The sequence below is a fragment of the Lithobates pipiens genome, unplaced genomic scaffold (assembly GCF_037356315.1).
Source record: "Lithobates pipiens isolate NorthernLeopardFrog02 unplaced genomic scaffold, aLitPip1_a1.2 Scaffold_30, whole genome shotgun sequence".
In the NCBI taxonomy this organism is placed as follows: domain Eukaryota; kingdom Metazoa; phylum Chordata; class Amphibia; order Anura; family Ranidae; genus Lithobates; species Lithobates pipiens.
Window position 1 is genome coordinate 81,712,271 of NW_027507791.1, and position 17,933 is coordinate 81,730,203.

The following is a 17,933-nucleotide window of genomic DNA, read 5'->3' on the forward strand; positions in this document are numbered from 1 at the left end:
AGTACAGGAGATGATCAGAGACTGCAGACATAGTACAGGAGATGGTCAGAGACTGCAGACATAGTACAGGAGATGATCAGAGACTGCAGACATGATACAGGCAGGGGCAGACTGACCAGTCGGTCACTTGGGCGCCGCCCGAGGGCCCGAGGCCTTTAGGGGCCCGGACGCAGCCACATGAGAGGCCACTTGCAGCGGCTGAAATACATGCCGCGATGCCGATAATAACACAGCTAACTGTGTGCTGCTCCCCGCCGGCCCCTCCTTCCCTCCCGTCCGTCCCAGGTGCTGTATGCGTCGTGACATCACCTGGGACGGACGAGAAGAGTGGAGGGGCGGGGGGGGGAGCAGCGCGCTGTTAGAAGTACTATTATCGGCATCCGGTGCCTCGATGAGTGAAGCCGAGACATCAGGGCCACCACAAGTGATGGGGGGAGTGTACAGATGTAAGGGCCCTGGGTCCCCCCACCCCGCAGTGTCCTCCTGGCTGTGTGTGTGTGTGTGTCCCCCTATTTGCATGTCCTCCTGTGCTGTGTGAGTGTCCCCCTGTGTGAGTGTCCCCCTGTGTGCGTGTCCACCTGTGTGCATATCCTCCTGTGTGCGTGTCCCCCTGTGTGCATATCCTCCTGTGTGCGTGTCCTCCTGTGTGCGTGTCCCCCTGTGTGCGTGTCCCCCTGTGTGAGTGTCCCCCTGTGTGCGTGTCCACCTGTGTGCGTGTCCCCCTGTGTGCGTGTCCTCCTGTGTGCGTGTCCCCCTGTGTGCATATCCTCCTGTGTGCATGTCCTCCTGTGTGCGTATCCTCCTGTGTGCGTATCCTCCTGTGTGCGTGTCCTCCTGTGTGCGTGTCCTCCTGTGTGCGTGTCCCCCTGTGTGCGTGTCCCCCTGTGTGAGTGTCCCCCTGTGTGCGTGTCCACCTGTGTGCGTGTCCACCTGTGTGCGTGTCCCCCTGTGTGCGTGTCCTCCTGTGTGCATATCCTCCTGTGTGCGTGTCCCCCTGTGTGCATATCCTCCTGTGTGTGTGTGTCCTCCTGTGTGCATATCCTCCTGTGTCCGTGTCCTCCTGTGTGCATATCCTCCTGTGTGCGTGTCCTCCTGTGTGCATATCCTCCTGTGTGAGTGTCCCCCTGTTTATATTTTTTAAATTACAAAAGTAAAAAAAAAATACACCTAGCAGAGGATGGTTTCGATCCATCGACCTCTGTATTATGGGCCCAGCACGCTTCCGCTGCTCCACTCTGCTACTTGGTTGCTATGGGAACCTTTTAGATCCTATATAATGCATTTATGTGTCAGCTGCAGCTAGTCAATGACGGTTGGTGGGTGGGTTCTGCACTCCCATAATGCTTTGCGGCTCAGCTGCTAATTTGCATAAATTTGCATACGGTGTTTTGCTTCAATATATGCTTTCATGCTGCTTATTTCCATTTAATTAAATACATTTTTCAATTCACAGACATTATTTATCAGGAAAAAGGGTCATTACAGAATTAGTTTGGAATATATAAAGTAAAATATGGATATTTGATATTTAATACTCTCCCTAATGTCATTAGTTCATTATATGAGAAGTTTATATAATTTAGAAGGTACCATGTATGTTGTCCTCGGCCGGTATTGGCAGGACACATACTTAAAGTGGAACGATACAGAGAAGATTAGCATGTGCCCTGCGCAAGGATGACACGCATAATCGTGAAGCGAACCACATTTTCTTGCACCAAATAACAGTAGTTATAATTACTTCCCTCTTCTTATGAGCTATAATATATACACACATTTATATTATAACATGCATGTTATTATATCGCTGGGGACATAAAGCAAGCCATACGCTAGTAGGTTTTTTCATACGAATGTTCGTACAAACATTCTCAGTACGTTCGATGACCGATGTTGTTAAAAATTTCCTTTTCTTTTAGCATTTGATTTTCTAAATTGAAAAATGTGAAACTAAATATTCTAATGGTGTATGACCAGTTTTTGGTTTTCACGCACGCGGCCGTATGTGGAACGCACCACACGGCAGAATGCGCCATATCTGTGTTTGGAGCATACACCCAAAATGGCGCACAGCCTCATCTATTTCATCTCATTGGGCGCTGAGCCCCTGCAGAGTGACTACGCAGGCTCTGTGCATGAAGCCTTAAAAGTCGCATTGGAGGTTCCCATTACATCAGAAGTCCTCCCATCACATTCCGATGTAATGAGGGGGGAGGGGGCTCTTATGTGATGGGAGGACTTCTGATGTCATGGGAACCTCCAATGCGACTTTTAAGGCTTCATGCACAGAGCCTGCGTAGTCACTCTGCAGGGACTCAGCGCCCAATGAGATGAAATAGATGAGGCTGTGCGCCATTTTGGGTGTATGCTCCAAACACAGATATCGCGCATTCTGCCGTGTGGTGCGTTCCACATACGGCCGCGTGCGTGAAAACCAAAAACTGGTCATACACCATTAGAATATTTAGTTTCACATTTTTCAATTTAGAAAATCAAATGCTAAAAGAAAAGGAAATTTTTAACAACATCGGTCATCGAACGTACTGAGAATGTTTGTACGAACATTCGTATGAAAAAACCTACTAGCGTATGGCTTGCTTTATGTCCCCCTGTGTGAGTGTCCCCCTGTGTGCGTGTCCACCTGTGTGCGTGTCCCCCTGTGTGCATGTCCTCCTGTGTGCATGTCCCCCTGTGTGCATATCCTCCTGTGTGCGTGTCCTCCTGTGTGCGTGTCCTCCTGTGTGCGTGTCCTCCTGTGTGCGTGTCCCCCTGTGTGCGTGTCCTCCTGTGTGCGTGTCCCCCTGTGTGCATATCCTCCTGTGTGCATGTCCTCCTGTGTGCGTATCCTCCTGTGTGCGTGTCCTCCTGTGTGCGTGTCCTCCTGTGTGCGTGTCCTCCTGTGTGCGTGTCCCCCTGTGTGCGTGTCCCCCTGTGTGCGTGTCCCCCTGTGTGCGTGTCCACCTGTGTGCGTGTCCCCCTGTGTGCGTGTCCCCCTGTGTGCGTGTCCCCCTGTGTGCATATCCTCCTGTGTGCGTGTCCCCCTGTGTGCATATCCTCCTGTGTGTGTGTGTCCTCCTGTGTGCATATCCTCCTGTGTCCGTGTCCTCCTGTGTGCATATCCTCCTGTGTGCGTGTCCTCCTGTGTGCATATCCTCCTGTGTGAGTGTCCCCCTGTTTATATTTTTTAAATTACAAAAGTAAAAAAAAAATACACCTAGCAGAGGATGGTTTCGATCCATCGACCTCTGTATTATGGGCCCAGCACGCTTCCGCTGCTCCACTCTGCTACTTGGTTGCCATGGGAACCTTTTAGATCCTATATAATGCATTTATGTGTCAGCTGCAGCTAGTCAATGACGGTTGGTGGGTGGGTTCTGCACTCCCATAATGCTTTGCGGCTCAGCTGCTAATTTGCATACGGTGTTTTGCTTCAATATATGCTTTCATGCTGCTTATTTCCATTTAATTAAATACATTTTTCAATTCACAGACATTATTTATCAGGAAAAAGGGTCATTACAGAATTAGTTTAGAATATATAAAGTAAAATATGGATATTTGATATTTAATACTCTCCCTAATGTCATCCGTTCATTATATGAGAAGTTTATATAATGTAGAAGGTACCATGTATGTTGTCCTCGGCCGGTATTGGCAGGACACATACTTAAAGCGGTAGTAAACCCGCATTTTTTTTTTTTTTTTTTTTTAAACCTGCAAAGCAAAAGGCATAATGAGCTAGTATGCACCGCATACTAGCTCATTATGAAATACTTACCTTAGAACGAGGCCCCGACATCTCGCCCGATCCACGCCGAGGAAGCCGACATGCTCCCTCGGCGTCTCTTCCGGGTATCGCGGCTCCGGCGCTGTGAGTGGCCGGAGCCGCGATATCGTCACTCCCGCGCATGCGCGCGGGAGATTTAAATCCGGCCGGACGAGCACTGCCGGATTTTCGCGGAGAGAACCCCCTTGTGCGCATGCGCCGCTGCAGTCAGCGGCGCATACCGAGGGGAATATCTCCTAAACCGTACAGGTTTAGGAGATATTTTTTTTACCTACAGGTAAGCCTTATTATAGGCTTTCCTGTAGGTAAAAGTTAAAAAAGTGGGTTTACTTCCACTTTAAAGTGGAACGATACAGAGAAGATTAGCATGTGCCCTGCGCAAGGATGACACGCATAATCGTGAAGCGAACCACATTTTCTTGCACCAAATAACAGTAGTTATAATTACTTCCCTCTTCTTATGAGCTATAATATATACACACATTTATATTATAACATGCATGTTATTATATCGCTGGGGACATAAAGCAAGCCATACGCTAGTAGGTTTTTTCATACGAATGTTCGTACAAACATTCTCAGTACGTTCGATGACCGATGTTGTTAAAAATTTCCTTTTCTTTTAGCATTTGATTTTCTAAATTGAAAAATGTGAAACTAAATATTCTAATGGTGTATGACCAGTTTTTGGTTTTCACGCACGCGGCCGTATGTGGAACGCACCACACGGCAGAATGCGCCATATCTGTGTTTGGAGCATACACCCAAAATGGCGCACAGCCTCATCTATTTCATCTCATTGGGCGCTGAGCCCCTGCAGAGTGACTACGCAGGCTCTGTGCATGAAGCCTTAAAAGTCGCATTGGAGGTTCCCATTACATCAGAAGTCCTCCCATCACATTCCGATGTAATGAGGGGGGAGGGGGCTCTTATGTGATGGGAGGACTTCTGATGTCATGGGAACCTCCAATGCGACTTTTAAGGCTTCATGCACAGAGCCTGCGTAGTCACTCTGCAGGGACTCAGCGCCCAATGAGATGAAATAGATGAGGCTGTGCGCCATTTTGGGTGTATGCTCCAAACACAGATATCGCGCATTCTGCCGTGTGGTGCGTTCCACATACGGCCGCGTGCGTGAAAACCAAAAACTGGTCATACACCATTAGAATATTTAGTTTCACATTTTTCAATTTAGAAAATCAAATGCTAAAAGAAAAGGAAATTTTTAACAACATCGGTCATCGAACGTACTGAGAATGTTTGTACGAACATTCGTATGAAAAAACCTACTAGCGTATGGCTTGCTTTATGTCCCCCTGTGTGCGTGTCCACCTGTGTGCGTGTCCCCCTGTGTGCATGTCCTCCTGTGTGCATGTCCCCCTGTGTGCATATCCTCCTGTGTGCGTGTCCTCCTGTGTGCGTGTCCTCCTGTGTGCGTGTCCCCCTGTGTGCGTGTCCTCCTGTGTGCGTGTCCCCCTGTGTGCATATCCTCCTGTGTGCGTGTCCTCCTGTGTGCGTGTCCTCCTGTGTGCGTGTCCCCCTGTGTGCGTGTCCTCCTGTGTGCGTGTCCCCCTGTGTGCGTGTCCTCCTGTGTGCGTGTCCTCCTGTGTGCGTGTCCTCCTGTGTGCGTGTCCCCCTGTGTGCGTGTCCCCCTGTGTGCGTGTCCCCCTGTGTGCGTGTCCACCTGTGTGCGTGTCCACCTGTGTGCGTGTCCCCCTGTGTGCGTGTCCCCCTGTGTGCGTGTCCCCCTGTGTGCATATCCTCCTGTGTGCGTGTCCCCCTGTGTGCATATCCTCCTGTGTGTGTGTGTCCTCCTGTGTGCATATCCTCCTGTGTCCGTGTCCTCCTGTGTGTGTGTCCTCCTGTGTGCATATCCTCCTGTGTGAGTGTCCCCCTGTTTATATTTTTTAAATTACAAAAGTAAAAAAAAAATACACCTAGCAGAGGATGGTTTCGATCCATCGACCTCTGTATTATGGGCCCAGCACGCTTCCGCTGCTCCACTCTGCTACTTGGTTGCCATGGGAACCTTTTAGATCCTATATAATGCATTTATGTGTCAGCTGCAGCTAGTCAATGACGGTTGGTGGGTGGGTTCTGCACTCCCATAATGCTTTGCGGCTCAGCTGCTAATTTGCATAAATTTGCATACGGTGTTTTGCTTCAATATATGCTTTCATGCTGCTTATTTCCATTTAATTAAATACATTTTTCAATTCACAGACATTATTTATCAGGAAAAAGGGTCATTACAGAATTAGTTTGGAATATATAAAGTAAAATATGGATATTTGATATTTAATACTCTCCATAATGTCATCCGTTCATTATATGAGAAGTTTATATAATGTAGAAGGTACCATGTATGTTGTCCTCGGCCGGTATTGGCAGGACACATACTTAAAGTGGAACGATACAGAGAAGATTAGCATGTGCCCTGCGCAAGGATGACACGCATAATCGTGAAGCGAACCACATTTTCTTGCACCAAATAACAGTAGTTATAATTACTTCCCTCTTCTTATGAGCTATAATATATACACACATTTATATTATAACATGCATGTTATTATATCGCTGGGGACATAAAGCAAGCCATACGCTAGTAGGTTTTTTCATACGAATGTTCGTACAAACATTCTCAGTACGTTCGATGACCGATGTTGTTAAAAATTTCCTTTTCTTTTAGCATTTGATTTTCTAAATTGAAAAATGTGAAACTAAATATTCTAATGGTGTATGACCAGTTTTTGGTTTTCACGCACGCGGCCGTATGTGGAACGCACCACACGGCAGAATGCGCCATATCTGTGTTTGGAGCATACACCCAAAATGGCGCACAGCCTCATCTATTTCATCTCATTGGGCGCTGAGCCCCTGCAGAGTGACTACGCAGGCTCTGTGCATGAAGCCTTAAAAGTCGCATTGGAGGTTCCCATTACATCAGAAGTCCTCCCATCACATTCCGATGTAATGAGGGGGGAGGGGGCTCTTATGTGATGGGAGGACTTCTGATGTCATGGGAACCTCCAATGCGACTTTTAAGGCTTCATGCACAGAGCCTGCGTAGTCACTCTGCAGGGGCTCAGCGCCCAATGAGATGAAATAGATGAGGCTGTGCGCCATTTTGGGTGTATGCTCCAAACACAGATATCGCGCATTCTGCCGTGTGGTGCGTTCCACATACGGCCGCGTGCGTGAAAACCAAAAACTGGTCATACACCATTAGAATATTTAGTTTCACATTTTTCAATTTAGAAAATCAAATGCTAAAAGAAAAGGAAATTTTTAACAACATCGGTCATCGAACGTACTGAGAATGTTTGTACGAACATTCGTATGAAAAAACCTACTAGCGTATGGCTTGCTTTATGTCCCCCTGTGTGAGTGTCCCCCTGTGTGCGTGTCCACCTGTGTGCGTGTCCCCCTGTGTGCATGTCCTCCTGTGTGCATGTCCCCCTGTGTGCATATCCTCCTGTGTGCGTGTCCTCCTGTGTGCGTGTCCTCCTGTGTGCGTGTCCCCCTGTGTGCGTGTCCTCCTGTGTGCGTGTCCCCCTGTGTGCATATCCTCCTGTGTGCGTGTCCTCCTGTGTGCGTGTCCTCCTGTGTGCGTGTCCCCCTGTGTGCGTGTCCCCCTGTGTGCGTGTCCCCCTGTGTGCGTGTCCCCCTGTGTGCGTGTCCTCCTGTGTGCGTGTCCTCCTGTGTGCGTGTCCTCCTGTGTGCGTGTCCTCCTGTGTGCGTGTCCCCCTGTGTGCGTGTCCCCCTGTGTGCGTGTCCACCTGTGTGCGTGTCCACCTGTGTGCGTGTCCCCCTGTGTGCGTGTCCCCCTGTGTGCGTGTCCCCCTGTGTGCATATCCTCCTGTGTGCGTGTCCCCCTGTGTGCATATCCTCCTGTGTGTGTGTGTCCTCCTGTGTGCATATCCTCCTGTGTCCGTGTCCTCCTGTGTGCGTGTCCTCCTGTGTGCATATCCTCCTGTGTGAGTGTCCCCCTGTTTATATTTTTTAAATTACAAAAGTAAAAAAGAAATACAGCTAGCAGAGGATGGTTTCGATCCATCGACCTCTGTATTATGGGCCCAGCACGCTTCCGCTGCTCCACTCTGCTACTTGGTTGCCATGGGAACCTTTTAGATCCTATATAATGCATTTATGTGTCAGCTGCAGCTAGTCAATTACGGTTGGTGGGTGGGTTCTGCACTCCCATAATGCTTTGCGGGTCAGCTGCTAATTTGCATAAATTTGCATACGGTGTTTTGCTTCAATATATGCTTTCATGCTGCTTATTTCCATTTAATTAAATACATTTTTCAATTCACAGACATTATTTATCAGGAAAAAGGGTCATTACAGAATTAGTTTGGAATATATAAAGTAAAATATGGATATTTGATATTTAATACTCTCCCTAATGTCATCCGTTCATTATATGAGAAGTTTATATAATGTAGAAGGTACCATGTATGTTGTCCTCGGCCGGTATTGGCAGGACACATACTTAAAGTGGAACGATACAGAGAAGATTAGCATGTGCCCTGCGCAAGGATGACACGCATAATCGTGAAGCGAACCACATTTTCTTGCACCAAATAACAGTAGTTATAATTACTTCCCTCTTCTTATGAGCTATAATATATACACACATTTATATTATAACATGCATGTTATTATATCGCTGGGGACATAAAGCAAGCCATACGCTAGTAGGTTTTTTCATACGAATGTTCGTACAAACATTCTCAGTACGTTCGATGACCGATGTTGTTAAAAATTTCCTTTTCTTTTAGCATTTGATTTTCTAAATTGAAAAATGTGAAACTAAATATTCTAATGGTGTATGACCAGTTTTTGGTTTTCACGCACGCGGCCGTATGTGGAACGCACCACACGGCAGAATGTGCCATATCTGTGTTTGGAGCATACACCCAAAATGGCGCACAGCCTCATCTATTTCATCTCATTGGGCGCTGAGCCCCTGCAGAGTGACTACGCAGGCTCTGTGCATGAAGCCTTAAAAGTCGCATTGGAGGTTCCCATTACATCAGAAGTCCTCCCATCACATTCCGATGTAATGAGGGGGGAGGGGGCTCTTATGTGATGGGAGGACTTCTGATGTCATGGGAACCTCCAATGCGACTTTTAAGGCTTCATACACAGAGCCTGCGTAGTCACTCTGCAGGGACTCAGCGCCCAATGAGATGAAATAGATGAGGCTGTGCGCCATTTTGGGTGTATGCTCCAAACACAGATATCGCGCATTCTGCCGTGTGGTGCGTTCCACATACGGCCGCGTGCGTGAAAACCAAAAACTGGTCATACACCATTAGAATATTTAGTTTCACATTTTTCAATTTAGAAAATCAAATGCTAAAAGAAAAGGAAATTTTTAACAACATCGGTCATCGAACGTACTGAGAATGTTTGTACGAACATTCGTATGAAAAAACCTACTAGCGTATGGCTTGCTTTATGTCCCCCTGTGTGAGTGTCCCCCTGTGTGCGTGTCCACCTGTGTGCGTGTCCCCCTGTGTGCATGTCCTCCTGTGTGCATGTCCCCCTGTGTGCATATCCTCCTGTGTGCGTGTCCTCCTGTGTGCGTGTCCTCCTGTGTGCGTGTCCCCCTGTGTGCGTGTCCTCCTGTGTGCGTGTCCCCCTGTGTGCATATCCTCCTGTGTGCATGTCCTCCTGTGTGCGTATCCTCCTGTGTGCGTGTCCTCCTGTGTGCGTGTCCTCCTGTGTGCGTGTCCCCCTGTGTGCGTGTCCCCCTGTGTGCGTGTCCCCCTGTGTGCGTGTCCACCTGTGTGCGTGTCCCCCTGTGTGCGTGTCCCCCTGTGTGCGTGTCCCCCTGTGTGCGTGTCCCCCTGTGTGCATATCCTCCTGTGTGCGTGTCCCCCTGTGTGCATATCCTCCTGTGTGTGTGTGTCCTCCTGTGTGCATATCCTCCTGTGTCCGTGTCCTCCTGTGTGCGTGTCCTCCTGTGTGCATATCCTCCTGTGTGAGTGTCCCCCTGTTTATATTTTTTAAATTACAAAAGTAAAAAAAAAATACACCTAGCAGAGGATGGTTTCGATCCTTCGACCTCTGTATTATGGGCCCAGCACGCTTCCGCTGCTCCACTCTGCTACTTGGTTGCCATGGGAACCTTTTAGATCCTATATAATGCATTTATGTGTCAGCTGCAGCTAGTCAATGACGGTTGGTGGGTGGGTTCTGCACTCCCATAATGCTTTGCGGCTCAGCTGCTAATTTGCATACGGTGTTTTGCTTCAATATATGCTTTCATGCTGCTTATTTCCATTTAATTAAATACATTTTTCAATTCACAGACATTATTTATCAGGAAAAAGGGTCATTACAGAATTAGTTTAGAATATATAAAGTAAAATATGGATATTTGATATTTAATACTCTCCCTAATGTCATCCGTTCATTATATGAGAAGTTTATATAATGTAGAAGGTACCATGTATGTTGTCCTCGGCCGGTATTGGCAGGACACATACTTAAAGTGGAACGATACAGAGAAGATTAGCATGTGCCCTGCGCAAGGATGACACGCATAATCGTGAAGCGAACCACATTTTCTTGCACCAAATAACAGTAGTTATAATTACTTCCCTCTTCTTATGAGCTATAATATATACACACATTTATATTATAACATGCATGTTATTATATCGCTGGGGACATAAAGCAAGCCATACGCTAGTAGGTTTTTTCATACGAATGTTCGTACAAACATTCTCAGTACGTTCGATGACCGATGTTGTTAAAAATTTCCTTTTCTTTTAGCATTTGATTTTCTAAATTGAAAAATGTGAAACTAAATATTCTAATGGTGTATGACCAGTTTTTGGTTTTCACGCACGCGGCCGTATGTGGAACGCACCACACGGCAGAATGCGCCATATCTGTGTTTGGAGCATACACCCAAAATGGCGCACAGCCTCATCTATTTCATCTCATTGGGCGCTGAGCCCCTGCAGAGTGACTACGCAGGCTCTGTGCATGAAGCCTTAAAAGTCGCATTGGAGGTTCCCATTACATCAGAAGTCCTCCCATCACATTCCGATGTAATGAGGGGGGAGGGGGCTCTTATGTGATGGGAGGACTTCTGATGTCATGGGAACCTCCAATGCGACTTTTAAGGCTTCATGCACAGAGCCTGCGTAGTCACTCTGCAGGGGCTCAGCGCCCAATGAGATGAAATAGATGAGGCTGTGCGCCATTTTGGGTGTATGCTCCAAACACAGATATCGCGCATTCTGCCGTGTGGTGCGTTCCACATACGGCCGCGTGCGTGAAAACCAAAAACTGGTCATACACCATTAGAATATTTAGTTTCACATTTTTCAATTTAGAAAATCAAATGCTAAAAGAAAAGGAAATTTTTAACAACATCGGTCATCGAACGTACTGAGAATGTTTGTACGAACATTCGTATGAAAAAACCTACTAGCGTATGGCTTGCTTTATGTCCCCCTGTGTGAGTGTCCCCCTGTGTGCGTGTCCACCTGTGTGCGTGTCCCCCTGTGTGCATGTCCTCCTGTGTGCATGTCCCCCTGTGTGCATATCCTCCTGTGTGCGTGTCCTCCTGTGTGCGTGTCCTCCTGTGTGCGTGTCCCCCTGTGTGCGTGTCCTCCTGTGTGCGTGTCCCCCTGTGTGCATATCCTCCTGTGTGCATGTCCTCCTGTGTGCGTATCCTCCTGTGTGCGTGTCCTCCTGTGTGCGTGTCCTCCTGTGTGCGTGTCCCCCTGTGTGCGTGTCCCCCTGTGTGCGTGTCCCCCTGTGTGCGTGTCCACCTGTGTGCGTGTCCCCCTGTGTGCGTGTCCCCCTGTGTGCGTGTCCCCCTGTGTGCATATCCTCCTGTGTGCGTGTCCCCCTGTGTGCATATCCTCCTGTGTGTGTGTGTCCTCCTGTGTGCATATCCTCCTGTGTCCGTGTCCTCCTGTGTGCGTGTCCTCCTGTGTGCATATCCTCCTGTGTGAGTGTCCCCCTGTTTATATTTTTTAAATTACAAAAGTAAAAAAAAAATACACCTAGCAGAGGATGGTTTCGATCCATCGACCTCTGTATTATGGGCCCAGCACGCTTCCGCTGCTCCACTCTGCTACTTGGTTGCCATGGGAACCTTTTAGATCCTATATAATGCATTTATGTGTCAGCTGCAGCTAGTCAATGACGGTTGGTGGGTGGGTTCTGCACTCCCATAATGCTTTGCGGCTCAGCTGCTAATTTGCATACGGTGTTTTGCTTCAATATATGCTTTCATGCTGCTTATTTCCATTTAATTAAATACATTTTTCAATTCACAGACATTATTTATCAGGAAAAAGGGTCATTACAGAATTAGTTTAGAATATATAAAGTAAAATATGGATATTTGATATTTAATACTCTCCCTAATGTCATCCGTTCATTATATGAGAAGTTTATATAATGTAGAAGGTACCATGTATGTTGTCCTCGGCCGGTATTGGCAGGACACATACTTAAAGTGGAACGATACAGAGAAGATTAGCATGTGCCCTGCGCAAGGATGACACGCATAATCGTGAAGCGAACCACATTTTCTTGCACCAAATAACAGTAGTTATAATTACTTCCCTCTTCTTATGAGCTATAATATATACACACATTTATATTATAACATGCATGTTATTATATCGCTGGGGACATAAAGCAAGCCATACGCTAGTAGGTTTTTTCATACGAATGTTCGTACAAACATTCTCAGTACGTTCGATGACCGATGTTGTTAAAAATTTCCTTTTCTTTTAGCATTTGATTTTCTAAATTGAAAAATGTGAAACTAAATTCTAATGGTGTATGACCAGTTTTTGGTTTTCACGCACGCGGCCGTATGTGGAACGCACCACACGGCAGAATGCGCCATATCTGTGTTTGGAGCATACACCCAAAATGGCGCACAGCCTCATCTATTTCATCTCATTGGGCGCTGAGCCCCTGCAGAGTGACTACGCAGGCTCTGTGCATGAAGCCTTAAAAGTCGCATTGGAGGTTCCCATTACATCAGAAGTCCTCCCATCACATTCCGATGTAATGAGGGGGGAGGGGGCTCTTATGTGATGGGAGGACTTCTGATGTCATGGGAACCTCCAATGCGACTTTTAAGGCTTCATGCACAGAGCCTGCGTAGTCACTCTGCAGGGGCTCAGCGCCCAATGAGATGAAATAGATGAGGCTGTGCGCCATTTTGGGTGTATGCTCCAAACACAGATATCGCGCATTCTGCCGTGTGGTGCGTTCCACATACGGCCGCGTGCGTGAAAACCAAAAACTGGTCATACACCATTAGAATATTTAGTTTCACATTTTTCAATTTAGAAAATCAAATGCTAAAAGAAAAGGAAATTTTTAACAACATCGGTCATCGAACGTACTGAGAATGTTTGTACGAACATTCGTATGAAAAAACCTACTAGCGTATGGCTTGCTTTATGTCCCCCTGTGTGAGTGTCCCCCTGTGTGCGTGTCCACCTGTGTGCGTGTCCCCCTGTGTGCATGTCCTCCTGTGTGCATGTCCCCCTGTGTGCATATCCTCCTGTGTGCGTGTCCTCCTGTGTGCGTGTCCTCCTGTGTGCGTGTCCCCCTGTGTGCGTGTCCTCCTGTGTGCGTGTCCCCCTGTGTGCATATCCTCCTGTGTGCATGTCCTCCTGTGTGCGTATCCTCCTGTGTGCGTGTCCTCCTGTGTGCGTGTCCTCCTGTGTGCGTGTCCTCCTGTGTGCGTGTCCCCCTGTGTGCGTGTCCCCCTGTGTGCGTGTCCCCCTGTGTGCGTGTCCACCTGTGTGCGTGTCCACCTGTGTGCGTGTCCCCCTGTGTGCGTGTCCTCCTGTGTGCGTGTGCCCCTGTGTGCATATCCTCCTGTGTGCGTGTCCCCCTGTGTGCATATCCTCCTGTGTGTGTGTGTCTTCCTGTGTGCATATCCTCCTGTGTCCGTGTCCTCCTGTGTGCATATCCTCCTGTGTGCGTGTCCTCCTGTGTGCATATCCTCCTGTGTGAGTGTCCCCCTGTTTATATTTTTTAAATTACAAAAGTAAAAAAAAAATACACCTAGCAGAGGATGGTTTCGATCCATCGACCTCTGTATTATGGGCCCAGCACGCTTCCGCTGCTCCACTCTGCTACTTGGTTGCCATGGGAACCTTTTAGATCCTATATAATGCGTTTATGTGTCAGCTGCAGCTAGTCAATGACGGTTGGTGGGTGGGTTCTGCACTCCCATAATGCTTTGCGGCTCAGCTGCTAATTTGCATAAATTTGCATACGGTGTTTTGCTTCAATATATGCTTTCATGCTGCTTATTTCCATTTAATTAAATACATTTTTCAATTCACAGACATTATTTATCAGGAAAAAGGGTCATTACAGAATTAGTTTGGAATATATAAAGTAAAATATGGATATTTGATATTTAATACTCTCCCTAATGTCATCCGTTCATTATATGAGAAGTTTATATAATGTAGAAGGTACCATGTATGTTGTCCTCGGCCGGTATTGGCAGGACACATACTTAAAGTGGAACGATACAGAGAAGATTAGCATGTGCCCTGCGCAAGGATGACACGCATAATCGTGAAGCGAACCACATTTTCTTGCACCAAATAACAGTAGTTATAATTACTTCCCTCTTCTTATGAGCTATAATATATACACACATTTATATTATAACATGCATGTTATTATATCGCTGGGGACATAAAGCAAGCCATACGCTAGTAGGTTTTTTCATACGAATGTTCGTACAAACATTCTCAGTACGTTCGATGACCGATGTTGTTAAAAATTTCCTTTTCTTTTAGCATTTGATTTTCTAAATTGAAAAATATGAAACTAAATATTCTAATGGTGTATGACCAGTTTTTGGTTTTCACGCACGCGGCCGTATGTGGAACGCACCACACGGCAGAATGCGCCATATCTGTGTTTGGAGCATACACCCAAAATGGCGCACAGCCTCATCTATTTCATCTCATTGGGCGCTGAGCCCCTGCAGAGTGACTACGCAGGCTCTGTGCATGAAGCCTTAAAAGTCGCATTGGAGGTTCCCATTACATCAGAAGTCCTCCCATCACATTCCGATGTAATGAGGGGGGAGGGGGCTCTTATGTGATGGGAGGACTTCTGATGTCATGGGAACCTCCAATGCGACTTTTAAGGCTTCATGCACAGAGCCTGCGTAGTCACTCTGCAGGGACTCAGCGCCCAATGAGATGAAATAGATGAGGCTGTGCGCCACATACGGCCGCGTGCGTGAAAACCAAAAACTGGTCATACACCATTAGAATATTTAGTTTCACATTTTTCAATTTAGAAAATCAAATGCTAAAAGAAAAGGACATTTTTAACAACATCGGTCATCGAACGTACTGAGAATGTTTGTACGAACATTCGTATGAAAAAACCTACTAGCGTATGGCTTGCTTTATGTCCCCAGCGATATAATAACATGCATGTTATAATATAAATGTGTGTATATATTATAGCTCATAAGAAGAGGGAAGTAATTATAACTACTGTTATTTGGTGCAAGAAAATGTGGTTCGCTTCACGATTATGCGTGTCATCCTTGCGCAGGGCACATGCTAATCTTCTCTGTATCGTTCCATTATATATGTCCCCATATATAATGTATATATGGATGTATGGGAGTGCAGAACCCGCCCACCAACCGTCATTGAATAGCCGCAACTGACACATATACGCGTTACACAAAAACCAAAAAGAGCTCCCAGAGAGCTGTATAGCTGAGTGGCGCAGCGGAAGCGCGCCCGGCCCGTAACCAAGAGGTTGGTGGATCGAAACCATCCTCTGCCAGGTGTATTTTTTTTTACTTTTGTAATTAAAAAATAAAATAAAAATATATATATATATTTTTTTTTTTTTTTTTTTTTTTATATAAACTGTTTATTGGAGGTTTTTAAAAAAAAAATGAAATTAAAGATACATTTTATTCCATTGTTTTTTAATAATATTTTAAACCCATTTAATGAATCTTTTTTAAGCAAGTCATTATTGCAACCTCCCTATCATCAGATTATTGGTGTTCATATCCTCTGTACAAAAACAATTAGTACTGTCTGTGATACTTTATTTTCATTTTTTTTTTTTTTTTCACAAATGTTGGTCCTTTTCATTTGGCACAAAAAATTCAACCCCCCCCTCCTCCCCCCCCCCTGGTGATTAAATACCACAAAAAGAAAGCTCTCGCCGAAAAAAGTACAACTGCACCGCCAATGTAACCGCAATATGTAACAACATTTTATTTTTTTGTATAGCCATGGACATCAGTCCCAATCACCGTGATGTGCCACCAGATCCCCAGTGCCCATCTGTGCCGCCCGCAAGTGCCGCCCACCAGCGCCACCTGTCAGTGCAAATCAATGAAGCAGAAAAATTACCTGTTTGCAAAATTGTATAACAAACTATTAAACATGATTTTTTTTTTTTCTTCAGAATTTTCCATATTTCTTTGTTTGTTTAGCAAAAAAAAAAAAAAAAAAAAAACCCCAGCTGTGATTAAATACCACCAAAAGAATGCTCTATTTATGTGGGAAAAAAAATGATAAAAATGTAATTTGGGTGCAGTGTTGGATGACCGCGTCATTGACATTGAAAGTGCGTCAGCGGCAAAAGCTGAAAATTGGTCTGGGCAGGAGGGGACCATAAGTGGCCAGTAAGCAAGGGGTTAAATAGCACAAAAAGAAAGCGCTCGCCGGAAAAGTACAACTGCACCGCCAATCTAACCGCGATATATAAGTAGGTTTTTTTTATTTTTTAGTATAGCCGTGACAAGAGTACAGGAGATAAGAAGAGGGAAAAGCTTGACTGCTACATAGGAGGGCAAGAACATGTGGTTCGCTTCACGATTATACGTGTCATCCTTGCGCAGGGAACACATTATTTTGATTGAAAATGTATACTTTATTTTGCAAGAAAATATACAAAAAACAAAATACTTTGAACAGGGTACATTCCACACTGTACTGCGACGCAGCGCATAAAATACACTACATAACAATACAGTTCCAAACATACAAATAAATTACATTCATCCTGCGGTGTGATGCCTGATGTGTTGTGCAGAGTAATAATCCCCCGAAACATCACATCATGCATGACGCCGCGTTACCCTGAAAGCATTACCAAAAACCATTACCAAATACATGTCAAGTCATGCAGTCTTAAAGCGGAGGTCCACCCTAAAGTGGACCTTCCGCTCATCGGAACCCTCCCCCCCTCCGGTGCCACAATCGGCACCTTTCAGGGGGGAGGGGGGTGCAGTTACCTGGATAATACAGGTAACTGCACCCACTTCCGGGATAGCTCTCTGCGGAAAGGGGCGTAACTTACGCCCCTTTCCGCAAGTGCCCGCCCCTTCCCGCAAGTGCCCCGCTGCCTGCTGGGAAACACACAGATCCCAGAGGCAGCGGGGACCGTCCTCATTGCGCAGCGCAGCTCGCGCATGCGCAGTAGGGAACCGGGAAATGAAGCCGAAAGGCTCCATTTCCTGATTCCCATACCCAAGATGGCGGCGGCAGCACTCGAGTGTCGATCTAGAGATCGGCTTCGGGTGCCGACATCGCGGGCGCGCTGGACAGGTAAGTGTCACTATTTTAAAAGTCAACAGCTGCAGTATTTGTAGCTGCTGGCTTTAAAAAAAAAAAAAAACGCGGAGTCCCGGTGGACTCCCACTTTAATCAAAGTCAAAATCAAAATGACATTTCAATGAGCAACAGGTGTGATGGGGGGGGGGTTGGAGAAGGTGGGGAAGGGAAGGGAAAAAGAGTTCACAGGCCCGAAGCTTTATTGAACTGCCAAAAAGGGTACATAGTGGTGGGAGGGGGAAATCTTCAGACCTCCTCTTCCTCCTTGTTGTCCATCAGGTGATAGTCTCTGAGCGGACTGTGAGTCAGTCTGCGGCAGTCCTGGATGGACATCCTCTCCCTCTGGTGGATGAGGCGCTTTCTGGCACACCAAACAGTGTCCTTAACCACTTCCCACCCAGCCAATGCATATATACGGCCGGGTGGGAGCCGTCTACTCCTGATAGGACGTTCAGGAACGTCCTTCAGGAGTAGCGGGATCGCTCGCGCAGCGGCGCGATCCCGATGTGCTCGTGTCA

At 46.5% G+C, this 17,933-nt stretch overlaps 7 non-coding genes and 1 pseudogene across 7 annotated transcripts; 7 read left to right on the top strand and 1 right to left on the bottom strand.

Annotated features, from left to right (window-relative positions):
- The first annotated feature begins 1,600 nt into the window (after nucleotides 1-1,600).
- On the top strand, nucleotides 1,601-1,712 carry LOC143950471 (U6 spliceosomal RNA). The gene has a single exon (XR_013265841.1). It is a non-coding gene; the product is annotated as a U6 spliceosomal RNA (small nuclear RNA).
- A 2,395-nt stretch (nucleotides 1,713-4,107) lies between these two features.
- On the top strand, nucleotides 4,108-4,206 carry LOC143950483 (U6 spliceosomal RNA; annotated as a pseudogene).
- Nucleotides 4,207-6,157: 1,951 nt separating this feature from the next.
- Nucleotides 6,158-6,269, top strand: LOC143950472 (U6 spliceosomal RNA). The gene has a single exon (XR_013265842.1). It is a non-coding gene; the product is annotated as a U6 spliceosomal RNA (small nuclear RNA).
- Nucleotides 6,270-8,252: 1,983 nt separating this feature from the next.
- LOC143950474 (U6 spliceosomal RNA) lies at nucleotides 8,253-8,364 on the top strand. The gene has a single exon (XR_013265844.1). It is a non-coding gene; the product is annotated as a U6 spliceosomal RNA (small nuclear RNA).
- Nucleotides 8,365-10,257: 1,893 nt separating this feature from the next.
- LOC143950475 (U6 spliceosomal RNA) lies at nucleotides 10,258-10,369 on the top strand. The gene has a single exon (XR_013265845.1). It is a non-coding gene; the product is annotated as a U6 spliceosomal RNA (small nuclear RNA).
- A 1,877-nt stretch (nucleotides 10,370-12,246) lies between these two features.
- On the top strand, nucleotides 12,247-12,358 carry LOC143950476 (U6 spliceosomal RNA). Its single transcript, XR_013265846.1, has one exon. It is a non-coding gene; the product is annotated as a U6 spliceosomal RNA (small nuclear RNA).
- Nucleotides 12,359-14,291: 1,933 nt separating this feature from the next.
- LOC143950478 (U6 spliceosomal RNA) lies at nucleotides 14,292-14,403 on the top strand. Its single transcript, XR_013265847.1, has one exon. It is a non-coding gene; the product is annotated as a U6 spliceosomal RNA (small nuclear RNA).
- Nucleotides 14,404-15,340: 937 nt separating this feature from the next.
- LOC143950484 (U6 spliceosomal RNA) lies at nucleotides 15,341-15,449 on the bottom strand. The gene has a single exon (XR_013265852.1). It is a non-coding gene; the product is annotated as a U6 spliceosomal RNA (small nuclear RNA).
- Between the last annotated feature and the right edge of the window lie 2,484 nt (nucleotides 15,450-17,933).